This window comes from Bubalus kerabau, chromosome 3 (genome assembly GCF_029407905.1).
Source record: "Bubalus kerabau isolate K-KA32 ecotype Philippines breed swamp buffalo chromosome 3, PCC_UOA_SB_1v2, whole genome shotgun sequence".
NCBI lineage: Eukaryota > Metazoa > Chordata > Mammalia > Artiodactyla > Bovidae > Bubalus > Bubalus kerabau.
In genome coordinates this window covers 11,403,932-11,416,304 of record NC_073626.1, presented here as the reverse complement: position 1 = coordinate 11,416,304, position 12,373 = coordinate 11,403,932, and positions in this window count along the sequence as shown.

Here is a 12,373-nt window from a genome sequence, read left to right as displayed (position 1 = left end):
TTGGATTTGAGAAGCATGTGCAAAGCACTTTGCCAGCCACTCTGAGGTGATGGAAAGATGGGGGCAATCTGGGACCTCTAGGCTCCTATGATTCATTCACTTATTAACTTAATAAATGTTTATCGAGCACCTACTATCTGTTAGGCACTGTTCAGGCAATGGGGATACAGCATTTTAAAAAGCCAATAAAAAAGCTGATAAAGTCCCAGGACTTTCTGGTGGTGCAGACAGTGAAGAAATAAATAAGTAAACATCTAGCATGCTAGATAATGATAAGTACAAAGGAGGAACTATTGTAATGCAGGCATTTATACTGGAAAGCAACGAAAATCCCCTGATGCTATGTGCTGGTGCATAGTGCTCTCAGTTACAACAGAAGAAGAAATTCACTTTAACAGAGGAGGGGAGATTTGTGGAAGATTTTGTGCAAGTGAGGAGATTTAAGCTGGACCCGGAAGAAAGTTTAGGTCAAGTGAAAACAGCCACAACGTAAAGAGGCAAGAAGAAAATGCTTTCAGACATTATGAAACATTTTTAGACATTATGAAACAGCAAAGGTCCAGGCGTGAGAAGACAGGGGATGCAAACCACATTTAGAAGAGCTAAATAGTTTAGTCCAGTCTTAGCACCAGTGGGATAACAGGTGGGACAGGAACACAGCCTGAACGAGTATGTAGAGGCCAAGTGATGAAGCATTTTGACTTTCAGGGAGTATAGGTTGAGCTCTGCTGGCAGGGGAGAGAACCCTGAGCTAATGTGTTTACAGAGAGCAATGTGTCAGACAATGATATATCAGCTAGATGCACTGACCAGGTGCAGGAGATATCTGGGCTGGTGCCTGCCGGGTGGCTGATACCCAGTAACATTGAGATCGTGTCTGATTCTTTGTGGCTCTATGGACTGTAGACCACCAGGCTCCTCTGATAGGATTTCCCAGGCAAGAATACTGGAGTGGGTTGCTATTTTCTTCTCCAGGGAAACTTCCCCACCCAGGGATCGAACCCATGTCTCCTGCATTGGCAAGCAGATTCTTTACCACTAAGCTACCAGGGAAGTACAAGCTGTCTTTGGTTTTCCTTAAAAAACAGGTGACATTATCTTATGACTCAGATGGTTCAGGATAACAAGTTGACATTTACATTCAAGCACGATCTCTCTTTCACTCCTAAGCCATTGATATTCAAGTTTAAGGGCAGTACACTGAGGCCCTGACAGATTCACAGCTTCTTCCTTTTACAGTGTAGTTGAGCAACTAGGGAGCTGAAAAGCTGAGATCTACTGATAACCTAATGATTTCTTACACCAAGCCTCTGAGATGGCCTGCAACAAAGGGTGTGGCTTGTATCTTCTCTTGACAAACTGCATATACAGTCAGTTCTCCGTATCTGTGGGTTCCATATTCATAAGATTCAACCAACTGTGAATCAAAAATATTTATGTGGCAGCCTGGATGGGAAGGGAGTGTGGGGGAAAATGGATATATGTGTATGAATGGCTGAGTCCCTTTGCTGTCCACCTGTAACTAACACATTGTTAATTGGCTACACTCCAATATAAAATAGAAAGTTTAAAATTTTTGAAAAAAAAAAAAAATTCCAGAAAACTCCAAAGAGTAAAACTGAAATTTGTTGTATGCTGACAACTATTTACATGGCATTTACATCATATTAGGTACTATAAGTATCTAGAGAGGATTTAAAGCACATAGGAAGGTGTGCTTAAAAGTGAAGGTGGCTCAGTTGCATCCGACTCTTTGCAACCCCATGGACTATAGCCTGCCGGGCTCCTCTGTCCATGGACTTCTCCAGGCAAGAGTACTGGAATGGGTAGCCATTCCCTCCTCCAGGGGATCTTCCCAACCCAGGGATCGAACCCAGGTCTCTTGCAGTGCAGGCAGATTCTTTACCATCTGAGTCACCATAACAAACATGAGTATGTGCAGATTTTGGAATCTGTGGAGGGTCCTGGAACCAATTCCTGTGGGTACTGAGGGATGGCTGTCGATGGTCTGAGACATATGATAAGGAATGAATCCTACCATCTTCACTCTCCTGACATTGCACTTGACCCTCATGGTTCATAAGTAGTAAGGGGCCTTAAGAGAAGAGAGGGCTTCCCGGGTGGCGCTAGTGGCAAAGGACCTGCCTGCCAACGCAGGAGCCATAAGACTCAGAGGCAGACATGACTGAAGTGACTTAGCACACGCGCAAACAGAAGGAACCCGTACTTCTATTTCATCAGCTTATGTCACTATCACCCACCCCCCAGCGGACTCTCCTTTGCTAACTCAGACAAACATATTTGGTTCACCTGAGTCTAAAGAAAACTATTTTTCACTTCTTTGTTCTTTCTTCTTCCACAGTTTCCTTCCCTACGTTTATGAGGACCATTTACTTGCTTCCTCTCTTTGTCGCTGTTTATGGTGTAACGAACGCATGAGGGTTTGTAGACGTTTTTGCCACACTGTGTATGTGATGAGAATCTTTTTCCACTTTTCCTCAGTCTTGAGGGACATATCCATTTCTCAGGAATGCTTTGTGGAGTTGGCTCTAGCATGCTGGCTTTTTTCCCCTGGTGGGTGTGGATTTGGAATAGGGGTGACCCTCCGGGGGTCCACTGTGCTGGTTACAGAAAGAGGATGCAATGCATACATTTTCCCCTCCAACTAGAAGGGCTAATATGCCCAGGCTCTTGTTCTTTCCTCGGGATTAGTGGTGGTAACATGAAGCCAGTAGAGAGGAGGGCTGGCAAAGAAATGGGTATTAACACTGATATTTTGAAAGGGAAAAAGCAAGCCAAGGTTTAAGTCCTTCAGTTGTTTTCAACAATCCTTTTGGTTGGTCAAAAAACACAGTGCTGGAAATCCCAGACTCCTAATCCCATTTGATTCTACATGTATACTTTCTAAAAGTTTTTTATTTCCTAGAAAACACAGGATTGTTTAAAAAAAAAATGTTTCTGTTATGTGGCAGCCTAGATGGGAGTGGGGTTTGGGGGAGAATGGATTACATATATATGTATGGCTGAGTCCCTTCACTATTCACCTCAAAGTATTACAACATTGCTAATTGGCTATACCCCAATACAAAATAAGTTCAAAAGAAAAAAAAACATTGCTTCATGGGGTGGAACTAGGCTGCTTCAAAGCATAAGAACCATTAATAGTGAGGATTCTTGCAATCAACAGCTGTACCCTCAAACTTAAGGGGGCGGACAGAATTTGGACTGTTAGTCATGCTCATTAAAAAACAAAACAGAGACACGAAACCATTTATTTGCCCATTAAGTCCCTTCAGATGTTCTGGGAGAGAGCATCTGAGGCCCTGTGTGCCTTTGCAGCAGTGTTGGGTGGCGCTTCAGAACTCCTCTGGCCTGCATCTGTGCACGAATTCCAGCATGGGTGTTGGGGATGGAGGAAAGCTTCCCATACCACATCAAAAAATTCTCAGATACCAGCAAGAGTGTCCAAGAATCCAACTCAGTTCTCATACTATCTACCCCGAGACAGCGACAGATCCCACAAGGTAAGGCTTCAGTCCCACAAGACTGCTCTCCCCAACTTGAGATGCAAATTGAAAGCCCAGGTTGTTTCCTATGCTTCTAACTGGCTACAAACCAGAGGCTCCCATAACCTCCTCCTCAGGTTTGGTTAATTTGCTAGAGCAGCTCATACAACTCTGAGAAACACTTCACTTATTGGAGAAGGCAATGGCACCCCACTCCAGTACTCTTGCCTGGAAAATCCCATGGACAGAGGAGTCTGATAGGCGGCAGTCCATGGGGTCGCACAGAGTCGGACACAACTGAGTGACTTTACTTTCACTTTACCAGATCACCAGTTTATTATAAAAAAAGAATACACAGTTCAGGAAAAAGACAATGGAAGGGGTGCATAGGGCCAGGTGTGTGGGAAGGGGTGCCAAGCTTCCATGCCCTCTCTAGGCACTGTGAATCTCTCTTATCTCCACATTCACCACCAGAAGCTCTCCTTTTGGCATTACATCAGCAAGATTGATCAATTCATTGGCTATTGGTAACTGATACCAGCTCCAGTCTCTCTTCCCTCCCCAGAGGCTGGAGGATGGGACTGAAAGTTCTGACCCTCTAATCTCAAGGTTGGGGCCCCTGGCAAGGTGCGCTTCCAACGTTACCTCATTAACATAACCAAAGACATCTTTATTGCTCTCATCACTGAAGAAATCCCAAGCAAGGGCTTTGGGGGCTTTGTGCCAGAAATGGTAACAAAGACCAAATATATACTTTTACTATGAATCACAACATCACACTTTGACTCCTGGCTCTCTGTCTTTCTAGCTCTGTGAACTTAAGAAGTCACTTCCTTTTTCTGGGCCTAAGGTTCTCATCTATAAATTAGGCCAAAAACAGTACCTACTCACAGGCACGTTGTGAGGATGAAACAAGTTGATTCCCCTAAAGCCGTTAGTACAGTCTAGCATCGGACACTGGACCGCTGCTGACCCCTGTGCTAAGACCCTCCGAACAGTCTTAGGTGAGACTGTACATAAACTGAGGTTAAACACCAGCGGGGAGACGGGAAGCTTGGTGGTTGCTCCAAAGGATAAACACCTTTCAAACATCGGGGTGATATGAAGAGGGAAAAGCTTTCCTACAGACTGGAGTGCTGCTGCTGCTAAGTCGCTTCAGTCATGTCCGACTCTGTGCGACCCCATAGACGGTGGCTCACCAGGCTCCCCCGTCCCTGGGATTCTCCAGGCAAGAACACTGGAGTGGGTTGCCATTTCCTTCTCCAATGCATGAAAGGGAAAAGTGAAAGTGAAGTCGCTCAGTCGTGTCCGACTCTTCGCGACCCCATGGTCTGCAGCCTAGCAGGCTCCTCCGTCCATGGGGTTTTCCAGGCAAGAGTACTGGAGTGGGGTGCCATTGCCTTCTCCAGACTGGAGTGCAGGGTGTACCTTACACTTACCCCTGCAAAGATGCAGAGGGCAGAAGAGGGGGAGGCACTGAGAAACATCTGTAACGCTGCTTTAAGTTTCCTTTTCCAGCATAATGGGTTATTTGTATACACTTACTCCTGGCGTGCTGCGATTCATGGGGTCACAAAGAGTCAGACACGACTGAGTGACTGAACTGACTCTTCGCAGATCTAAACCCAGGAAAATCATGGTTATACCTTAGTAGAGATTTGGGCTTGAACAGATAGCCTGAGGGTCATTCAGAAGACACTGCCTGACCCTAGAAGTGTCATACACGCCCCCCTATAAGCATCTTAGAAATGCTGACTCCCCTAACTAGAGCTAGATAGTACCCCCAACTCTCTCCCACATACTCCCTCCTGGCCCGAATCAGCAGCAGCATCCGCTTTTGAACACAAAGGACATTTGTTCCGTGTAATCATTGTATAAAGCTGGTCTCTTTCTATTATGAATAATCATGAAATTGAGGGTGAAGGAGAAAGGCAACTCCACATTTGAAGCTACAAAAAACGCTGTGATTCGTTTTTAGTCTCTTTATTAAGCAGCCTAGTCTCAGTTAGATAATTTGCAGCAAGGTTCTACCCTGGAGCAAGTTTCCTCAGTCATGTTAAATTCATGGGGGAAATCCTCCCAGGATTTAGAACTGAAATATAGACAGCTTTAATAACAGGAACGTTGATGTAAAGAGCGGGTTAAGGCAGTATGTTCTAACCATTTAGGGAAAAAATGGGTAAGATGTTACTAATAAGCTCTGCTATATTTTTATCCTACCATTTTCTTCATCTGAAGGAATATTGAGACGAGCTTTTTAAATTCTGAATGATTATCTGACAGATTCCATCTTTAGGGCAAATTATTAGCAAGGGTTTTACTTCTCTATTACTTTTACTCAAAACTCAGAGGACACACACTTACCAGAGCCCAGATGAGGAAATAAAATCTACAGACAAGAGTGCCGTGGAGAGAGCTGTGGAACCCAGCACCTTCTAGGTTACCTTACGTGGCCTTGGTGGACATGGGGAAGAGAAGCATAGGGCCTGCAGCACCCTCCTGGATGCAGTCCCAACCTAACTGCCCAGCCTCATCCCTCAGCATCACCTCCAACTACACACCTTGTATTCCAGTTATGCCACACCAGCCACTGGTCCCAAATGTGCCACATGTTTGAACACTCTCCTTCCACCCCCGCTTCCTATCTTCCAAACTTCCTGGTAAGTTTCAACTTATCTTTTAAGACTGATCTCCAATGTGACTTTCTTCCAGAAATCATTTCAACCCCAAGCACAGTCAGTGACGTCTGATTCTGCTCTTCCATAGCACCCAGCACCCACTTCACTCTGGCGCTTAGGACAGTGGGATGATCATGAATATTTCACTGTGTCAGCTCTCCCTGTGATCCTGAAAGGGCGAGGACTTCCCCTGGGATATCTGAACTCTCCAGCCCAGTGTTTCCCAACAGCAGCGATACTGACATTTCAGGCCAGAAAACGCCTTGGAGCGGGGGCTGTCCTGCACACTGCAGGATGCGTAGCATCACCCCTGGTCTCCACCCACTAAATGCCAGTGGCACGTCATCCTCAGTGTGGTGACAAAAACCATCTCTAGAGACTTCTCAACACCCCCTGGGGGAGAAGGTCAGCCTGGATGAGAACCACAGCTCCGGCCCTAACAGAGAGCCTGATATCTACCAAGTGCTTAATACATATTTGTCGAGTTAATAAATCAATGTCCAAATTAATGAATAGAAACCGAGCGAACCACAGATAAGGAAGAATCTTACAGTATCTTTGACACACTCACCAAATCAAACTTAAGATCTTTGTTCCCGAAGTCTCTGTATGAACTGGTTCTACATTCTTCCTATTTCGTCTCTCACATCCTCTGTCCCTCACCTGCAGGCACGTCCAGATCCTCACACTTTGCTTTCCTTCCCGCCAGTACAAATTCTGTACTGACTGCAAGACAGAGAACAACTTATCTACTTCAAAAAGCCTCCCCAAGTGCACCCAATCCACAGTGACTCATTTCACCGATGAAAAATTATACACATATGCACATATATGCATATGTATATATACATACTTCCGTGTGCAGTATTTTTGGTCTTAGAACGATTATCATCTTTTTGTTTCACACACATGTACAGGAATTTTCCTCTCAACTAGAAGAATGGCTTGCTTGCTTCTGCCTTTGAGATTTTCCTTCCCCTTAGCATTAGCACAGTTTATGAGCAACAGATGTTTAGCTTGTGCTTGAAGTGAATTTTTTTTCCATAAACCTCTGGCAGGTGTGTTAACTCTGTGTAATGGGTGTGGTCTTGACATAGTTTTGCTTTTAAAAGGCATAGGGCTCTGTCTTTAACATCTTGTAGTTTTAAAACTCATCTCAAGGAGATTCTGCAAATATGAATAAAAGTAATTTGCAATGCTGTAGGATTTCTGTGAGAAGGCACTAAATACGATAAAGCAATGAGAAAGGCAACAATGGCTGCATTTTGTCTTAAATTCTGACTGTGCCCAGACTCCATCTAGGCTTCGTTTCCCATTGCTTGATAAAACTACCTTTAAAATGTTGACTTCCTGGTTTATTCTGGGCTCTCTCAACACCCGAGTATCTTCTGCACCATCCTGCTTTAGGCATACTTGCAGCAACTTATATACGCACTTTCCCCATGCTTGAGTTTGGAAATTGCTCCAATTTCTGGTCTATGGGGCGTTTCTTTCTCACATTTTTCTTGAAATATAGTTCATGCCTTGCCCAGCAGTAGGAACCTGTGGGGCTTCTGATCCTTAGTGTTCAATGGCAGGGTTAAGGGGACAACCCCAGAATGTACCCGCTTTGCATCTGAGCTCCACATTTGCAATAGGATCTGTGCAGACCTACCGGAATGGGATCAGGTGGGGTCTAGCTTCTCCGCCAATTTTTGTAGCCCTTAATAAAAAGATGAAAGAATGCTTTTATTTCAACGCCTCATAAACCATGACTTTTGGCAGAACAGCCACAGCTTCTCCAGAGTTCCAAAGTTGATTCCTCTCTGTTGCACCTTCTGACTCACCCTATCCAGGGCCCCCTCCTCCATGTCTTCCACACCATCCCATTTAAAATGCAAAACCCAAATGCTTCTCTTGAGCCTGCCTCCTCCTATGGTAACATCTTTTTCTTTTTTTAATGTCAAGAACTGCACAATTCATTATTTTGGGAAAACTGTTCCAGACATAAATATTTAAAATTTTCTAAGCAAGGTGTTTTAACAACAAAAAAATTTAAAGTTGGAAAGAGCCAGTAAATTGGTTCTTAGCTCACATAGAATTCCAAATTAAAGTGGACCCTTCCTAGATTTTGTAAAAAGTGCTTTCTATAAGCTTTATAACACTAAAGGAAATAGCATGCTGAAGCTTTTTTCAAAGCACACAACCCAGTGAAGCATGAATGGTATGCTGCTTTTGCATTACTGGGAGTGTCAAATAGCAGTGAAAGGATAGAAACCTATGGAACCACCATCCTCTCATGTGGCATCACTGATTCACACTCCCTTATAAAGTTCTGTTTATGTCCTATGGCACCACCTTGACTGACTCCACCTCTCCACCAATGCATGTCGGCCCCGCTGTATTGCTGCCATGTCTCTATCTCACATTTGTACTCAGCTCACCACAATTTGGCAACCTTGGAGTATCCCCTCAGTCTCACAATATACCAATTCTTTCTTGGAACCTGGGACCACCTAATATTGCCACATCTGTATGGACCTTTCTCGGTCCCCCAGCTCCTTGACTCTGCTGGCCTGTTTGGATGTAGCAGTCTTGACAGTTTGAAGTTGTCTCCAGGTGTGGCTTTCAATCTCTTGATTTTTTCCTCATCCCTTTGTCTTTCTCAGACTCCTTCCTAGTCTCACCGTCCACCTTAGATCTGGGTCATTTCAGGGTCCTCTCCAGCTTTATTCTTTCCTCCTTTTAAGGCTCTCCTATGCATGACTTCTAAAATTGTCACATCTTCAAATATCAATTAAATGCAATGGCCATCAAATGCTTCTCTTTACCATTTCCATCCTCTGGAAGTTCCAACCCAGGTTTTTACACAAATTAGAATTGGTGTATGACTCGTCTGTCTCACTAAATACTGATCATAGTTCTGAAGTGTGTCTCATTTTCATGTCAACTGTTGTTCAGCTGCTAGTCATGTCCAACTCTTTGTGACCCCATGGACTGCACCATGCCAGGCTTCCCTGTCTTTCACCATCTCCTGGAGCTTGTTTAAATTCATGTCCATCAAGTTGGTGATGCCATCCAACCATCTCTCTCCTCTGTCGTCCCCTTCTCCTCCTGCCTTTAATCTAATGAGTCGGCTCTTCACATGAGGTGGCCCAAGTACTGGAGTTTCAGCTTCAGCATGAGTCCTTTCAATGAATATTCAGGACTGATTTCCTTTAGGATTGACCGGTTGATCTCCTTGCAGTCCAAGGGACTCTCAAGAGTCTTCTCTAACACCACAGTTCAAAAGCATCAATTCTTCGGTGCTCAGCCTTCTTCACAGTCCAACTCTCACATCCATACATGACTACAGGAAAAACCATAGCCTTGACTAGATGAACATTTGTTGGCAAGGTAATGTCTCTGCTTTTGAATATGCTATCTAGGTTGGTCATAACTTTCCTTCCAAGGAGTAAGCGTCTTTTAATTTCATGGCTGCAGTCACCATCTGCAGTGATTTTGGAGCCCCCCAAAATAAAGTCTGACACTGTTTCCACTGTTTCCCCATCTATTTCCCATGAAGTGATGGGACCAGATGCCATGATCTTTGTTTTCTGAACGTTGAGCTTTAAGCCAACTTTTTCACTTTCCACTTTCACTTTCATCAAGAGGCTTTTGAGTTCCTCTTCACTTTCTGCCATAAGGGTGGTGTCATCTGCATATCTGAGGTTATCGATATTTCTCCCGGCAATCTTGATTCCAGCTTGTGCTTCTTCCAGCCCAGCATTTCTCATGATGTACTCTGCATATAAGTTAAATAAACAGGGTGATGACAATATACAGCCTTGACGTACTCCTTTTCCTATTTGGAACCAGTCTGTTGTTCCATGTCCGGTTCTAACTGTTGCTTCCTGACTTGCATACAAATTTCTCAAGAAGCAGATCAGGTGTTCTGGTACTCCCATCTCTTTCAGAATTTTCCACAGTTTACTGTGATCCACAGAGTCAAAGGCTTTGGCATAGTCAACAAAGCAGAAATAGATGTTTTTCTGGAACTCTCTTGCTTTTTCCATGATCCAGCGGATGTTGGCAATTTGATCTCTGGTTCCTCAGCCTTTTCTAAAACCAGCTTGAACATCAGGAAGTTCACGGTTCACATATTGCTGAAGCCTGGCTTGGAGAATTTTGAGCATTACTTTACCAGCATGTGAGACGAGTGCAATTGTGCAGTAGTTTGAGCATTCTTTGGCATTGCCTTTCTTTGGGATTGGAATGAAAACTGATCTTTTCCAGTCCTGTGGCCACTGCTGAGTTTTCCAGATTTGCTGGCATATTGAGTGCAGCACTTTCACAGCATCATCTTTCAGGATTTGAAATAGCTCAACTGGAATTCCATCACCTCCACTAGCTTTGTTCGTAGTGATGCTTTCTAAGGCCCACTTGACTTCACATTCCAGGATGTCTGGCTCTAGGTCAGTGATCACACCATCGTGATTATCTGGGTCATGAAGATCTTTTTTGTACAGTTCTTCTGTGTATTCTTGCCATCTCTTCTTAATATCTTCTGCTTCTGTTAGGTCCATACCATTTCTGTCCTTTATCGAGCCCATCTTTGCATGAAATGTTCCCTTGGTATCTCTAATTTTCTTGAAGAGATCTCTAGTCTTTCCCATTCTGTTGTTTTCCTCTATTTCTTTGCATTGATCGCTGAAGAAGGCTTTCTTATCTCTTCTTGCTATTCTTTGGAACTCTGCATTCAGATTCTTATATCTTTCCTTTCCTCCTTTGCTTTTCGCTTCTCTTCTTTTCACAGCTATTTGTAAGGCCTCCCCAGACAGCCATTTTGCTTTCTTGTATTTCTTTTCCATGGGGATGGTCTTGATCCCTGTCTACTGTACAATGTCACGAACCACCGTCCATAGTTCATCAGGCACTCTATCAAATCTAGGCCCTTAAATCTATTTTTCACTTCCACTGTATAATCATAAGGGATTTGATTTAGGTCATACCTGAATGATCTGGTGGTTTTCCCTACTTTCTTCAATTTAAGTCTGAATTTGGCAATAAGGAGTTCATGGTCTGAGCCACAGTCAGCTCCTGGTCTTGTTTTTGCTGACTGTATAGAGCTTCTCCATCTTTGGCTGCAAAGAATATAATCAATCTGATTTCGGTGTTGACCATCTGGTGATGTCCATGTATAGAGTCTTCTCTTGTGTTGTTGGAAGAGGGTGTTTGCTATGACCAGTGCATTTTCTTGGCAAAACTCTATTAGTCTTTGCCCTGCTTCATTCTGTATTCCAAGGCCAAATTTGCCTGTTACTCCAGGTGTTTCTTGACTTCCTACTTTTGCATTCCAGTCCCCTATAATAAAAATAACATTTTTTGGGGTGTTAGTTCTAAAAGGTCTTGTAGGTCTTCATAGAACCGTTCAACTTCAGCTTCTTCAGCATTACTGGTTGGGGCATAGACTTGGATTATTGTGATATTGAATGGTTTGCCTTGGAAACGAACAGAGATCATTCTGTCGTTTTTGAGATTGCATCCAAGTACTGCATTTCAGACTCTTTTGTTGACCATGATGGCGACTCCATTTCTTCTGAGGGATTCTGGCCCGCAGTAGTAGATATACTGGTCATCTGAGTTAAATTCACCCATTCCAGTCCATTTCAGTTCGCTGATACCTAGAATGTCAACATTCACTCTTGCCATCTCTTGTTTGACCACTTCCAATTTGCCTTGATTCATGGACCTGACATTTCAGGTTCCTATGCAATATTGCTCTTTACAGCATCAGACCTTGCTTCTATCACCAGTCACATCCACAGCTGAGTATTGTTTTTGCTTTGGCTCCATCCCTTCATTCTTTCTGGAGTTATTTCTCCACTGATCTCCAGTAGCATATTGGACACCCATTGACCTTAGGAGTTCCTCTTTCAGTATCCTATCATTTTGCCTTTTCATACTGTTCATGGGGTTCTCAAGGCAAGAATACTGACGTGGTTTGCCATTCCCTTCTCCAGTGGACCACATCCTGTCATAGCTCTCCACCATGACCCACCCATCTTGGGTTGCCCCATGGGCATGGCTTAGTTTCATTGAGTTAGACCAGGCTGTGGTCCTAGTGTGATTAGATTGACTAGTTTTCTTTGAGTATGGTTTCAGTGTGTCTGCCCTCTGATGCCCTCTTGCAACACCTACCGTCATACTTGGGTTTACTCTTACCTTGGA